This window comes from Rhagoletis pomonella, unplaced genomic scaffold (assembly GCF_013731165.1).
Source record: "Rhagoletis pomonella isolate Grant_MI unplaced genomic scaffold, Rhpom_1.0 Rhpom_scaffold_00002, whole genome shotgun sequence".
Taxonomy (NCBI): domain Eukaryota; kingdom Metazoa; phylum Arthropoda; class Insecta; order Diptera; family Tephritidae; genus Rhagoletis; species Rhagoletis pomonella.
Window position 1 is genome coordinate 48,387,729 of NW_023458556.1, and position 4,168 is coordinate 48,391,896.

At 44.8% G+C, this 4,168-nt stretch overlaps 1 long non-coding RNA gene across 1 annotated transcript in view; it reads left to right on the forward strand.

The window, feature by feature from the left end:
* Positions 1–2,830: 2,830 nt before the first annotated feature.
* The window catches only part of LOC118733758, a 12,726-nt gene continuing 11,388 nt past the window's right edge, over positions 2,831–4,168 (forward strand). The window contains exon 1 of the long non-coding RNA XR_004992287.1: positions 2,831–4,153. This is a non-coding gene — a long non-coding RNA (uncharacterized LOC118733758). The remainder of the gene's footprint in view (positions 4,154–4,168) is intronic.

Here is a 4,168-nt window from a genome sequence, read left to right on the forward strand (position 1 = left end):
CCCTATAGCGGTCCTACATAGCGCGCGTTGCGCCCGATCGCAGCGTGGCCCTGTAGGCGGCATCTTTTTTCTCTGCAGCTTCCTGGCACTCCTTATCGTACCAGTTGTTCTTTCGGGCTCGCTGAAATCCGACTACTTCTTCGGCGGCGGTACTTAATGAGCGGGAAATGTGGTTCCACTGCTCGCATATGTCGGTTTGTTGAAGAGTGCTCTCTGAGAGCAGGTGTGAGAGTCGAGTAGCGAAAGCGCTGGCTGTCTGTTGTGATTGCAGCTTTTCGACTTTAAGCTTTCCTTGCATATTTGGGCGCACATTTTTTGCTGCACAGAGGCGGGTGCGTATCTTGGCTGCAACAAGATAGTGGTCCGAGTCGATGTTTGGGCCTCGGAGTGTGCGTACGTCTAAAACACTGGAAGCGTGCCTTCCGTCTATCACAACATGATCGATTTGGTATCTCGTTTTTCGATCCGGAGACAGCCAGGTAGCTTGATGGATCTTTTTATGCTTGTACCTAGTACTGCATACTACCATGTTTCGGGCCCCGGCGAAGTCGATCAGCTTCAATCCGTTGTCGGACGTTTCGTCGTGGAGGCTGAATTTTCCGACGGTGGTTCCAAAGATCCCTTCTTTGCCCACCCTGGCATTGAAGTCGCCAAGCACGATTTTGATATCATGACGGGGGCAGCGCTCGTACGTGCGCTCCAAGCGCTCATAGAAGAGATCCTTGGATGCCTCATCCTTCTCTTCCGTCGGGGCATGGGCGCAGATGAGCGAGATGTTGAAGAATCTCGCTTTGATGCGGATTGTGGCTAGACGCTCGTCCACCGGGGTGAACGACAGTACTCGACGACGGAGTCTCTCTCCCACCACAAATCCAACTCCGAATTTGCGCTCCTTTACATGGCAGCTGTAGTAGACGTCGCAAGGCCCCAGACATTGTTTGCCTTGCCCCGTCCAACGCATTTCTTGGATGGCGGTGATGTCAGCTTTTGTCCATACGAGGACATCAACCAGCCGGGCAGAGGCACCTTCCCCATTAAGGGTCCGGACATTCCAGGTGCATGCCCTCAAATCGTAGTCCTTTAAACGTTTGCCGTGGTCGTCATCATAAGGGGGGGTCTCATCCGAGGCTTTGCCTTGCTTCTTCACTGGAAGTGGTTTTTACGTGGCGGGTCCCAAGGCCCAGCGCACAACCCATTGCTGGGACGGGGGTGGTTTCGCAACCAAATACACGTTTATATAGCGAGCCGCTTGCTCCAAGCAGACACCCGCTTGCAGCCGCAGTGAGCCCTTAAACCGAATAAGTCAGAGTGGCCCCACCGAAGCTCCCTCTCTTTCTGCCGTGACCCAAGGCTCCACTCGGATTGGTTACCACATCTCGCACATGGGTTGCTCACGTTGCCCAGAGTGCGCGAACGAGGACGCAAGAGTCGGGATTGAGTATAGCCATGCAACTGTAACTGCATACCCAGCGCAATGACTATACCCCATTGCACTCCAACTAGATGTTGCCAGATTGAAAAATAAAGGTTTGTTTTGTGGCTCAATATCATGTTGCACTTTGTATAAGAAAAAAATTGCCAAAAATGTTTTTGCTTTTACGAATTTTTAAATTTAAAAGTTCTGCAATATCTTTTTGTTTTAAACATATTTTTCCCAATAGCCCCAAATATCAACTTTAAAACGAGAAAAGAGAAATTTTGAACTTTTGAAATTTAAATTTTATTTTTGTCGTTGTCACAACTTCGTCACATGTTAAAAGAAAAGTTCTGACCAAAATTCATCCAAATCAAAAATAGTCGATTCCAACCACTGGTAAATTTGACCTGGATTGACCCATTAGTATATAGTATATACATTAACATCATTAATGAATTTTGTTATATGTATTTCTGTTGCATAAACTAAAAATTTTTGCAAATTAATTTCTTTAATTTTTTTTTCAATTTGGTAATATATATTGAGCTGATGCTTTCTTGCATCATAAGCCTATTAGAGACTTAAAAAAAACTTTCACTATATTTTCAGAAAAATTACAAAATTTCTATTTTTCTTAATGACCTATTCGACTTCATTTCAAATGTAAAAACTCGCTTTACTTGTTGGTAACTAATATTAGGTCTGTTCGATAAGTGCACTAAAAGTATAGAAGTTCTATAGAACAGTGAAATGCAGAACAACAAATTACATGCGTTTTGGACGAGAAAAAAACCCTCATCGAAATTTTTTCTTACATTGGAGTACTCTAGTGCGTTCATCGAAAAAACCTAATATCACAAAAATCCGACGAAACGCCCACAGTGCAATGTTTAAGCTTTAGAGTTGTTTTTGTAAATACAGTGACGTTACACAATGACGTCTTAACCACTTGACCCCTAAATATTAGCCCCACTACCATTGTTAACATTGTAGCACTTGAGTACCAACAATTATTAGTTGACCCTCCCACCCACAACAGAAACACTAGCAAGAGAGTGAAAGAGCGCGAGAAAGATGAACCCATTGTTCTCTGACTCTCCGATGTGTCAGCCTTCGCTGATGGCGCTCCTATGTATGAGTATACTCCCCTATGCTGGCATCCAACAGAAGCTGTATCGGCTAAAAAAGCTCAAGGTAAGTGAATCTCCCGATATATACCACAACGCAGCGCTTTTTTTTTATGCAGCACAAGCCAGAGCAGCTCTACAACTTAGCTCTACTGCTGCCATTGCTGCACATTTTAGCCGAATTTGTTCCTTTTTTGTGTGCGTTTATTTTGCTGGTATGCACAGCCAGCAGCAACAACTTGCGCGACGCATCGCCTCGTTTCGGTTAATTTGTTGAGTTTTTCTTTTTACGACAATGTCGACATGGCGCTCGGTGGTTGTTTCGTCGCCATCGCTGTGGTTGGTCGGTCGGTCTCCAGAAAACTCAGTGTGCTTGAGGCCGATAGTCGCTGGGAATACGCCGCGATGCTAAGACCCGCATACGCAAACGAAGTTGTCGCCGTCGTTAGTGCCGCTATTGTTGTCGTTGTCGTTGTTATTGTTGTAGTCATTTTCGTTGTAGTTGTAACACCCGCTGCCGTCGTCACCGTCGCATTTACTACCATTGGAGTGTGCAAATGAAATAGGAGGAAAAAACGGCAACAGTGGAAAAAGTACATAAACGGCGGTTGGTGAGGGAGTGAGCATAAGAAAGGAAGGAAAAGGAAGTGCAAAATTTTGTGAAAAAGTGCAAGTGGCGGTGAAAGTAAAGCAAGAAGTGGCTATCTTCGTAACCGCCGCAGCCGTCGCCGCCTGCGGGCTGCTGCTGGGCGACTAAACCGCGCTCGCTGCACTCCTGTAATCAACGTTAGGCAAGATTGCGCGAAGTGCAGGAAGGTGCTACCAGAAGCTAGCTACTCATCTCAGCTCAGCTTCACAAAGTGGACGAAGAAGGCTTAACGCTGTCGAAGATCGTTTTCGCAGCTCAATACCGGTTAGCAAGATCGACAGTAGCACGGCTAATGGTCGCGGTGACCATTGACGCAGTGCGTTGCTGCTCGCTCGTTGCTCGCAGCTAATGTGCTTTATGTGGGTGTGTGTTTGTGTGCGACACTAAAATTCTAGTGCAGGGTGAGTTTAACTTTCGTACTATGCCACTTGGAACGTCGTAGCGCAAAAGATGCTCTTGCTCACCTTCTGATATACGAAATCAAAAAAAAAAAAATCTGAAAAATTCCGAGGCCACAAGTGAAAGTTTGTTAAAATTGCGGCGATAGTAAGAAAATCTATAAAAAAATACACATAGAAAGTTGCTGAAGTTGCTTCTTACTGCTTCCAATTTCAATTTGCTTCTTCTATTCTTCCATCTCCTTGGCCATGCAAGCTTCAGCTGGCGAGTAGTGCAGTGCTTCGAAAGTAAAAAAAAAAATGGAAAGATGAAAAGTGACTGCATAAAAGTGCAAAAAATAAATCAAATAAAAAAAGAAATGTAAATCCTTACCATCGCTGCGAAGTGCATAAAATCTTTTGCCACTGAGGCCATTAATGTTAATGACGTAAAGTGAAAATTTCAGTAGCCACCAGCAACCTTTGCGGCTGTCCTCTTCAACTTTTCGAAGCTTCCATTTACCAACACTTTCGTCGACTACTACGTTTTATGTTTTGCCTTTGGCGTATTTTAATGCTGAAGGTAATTAACGAAATC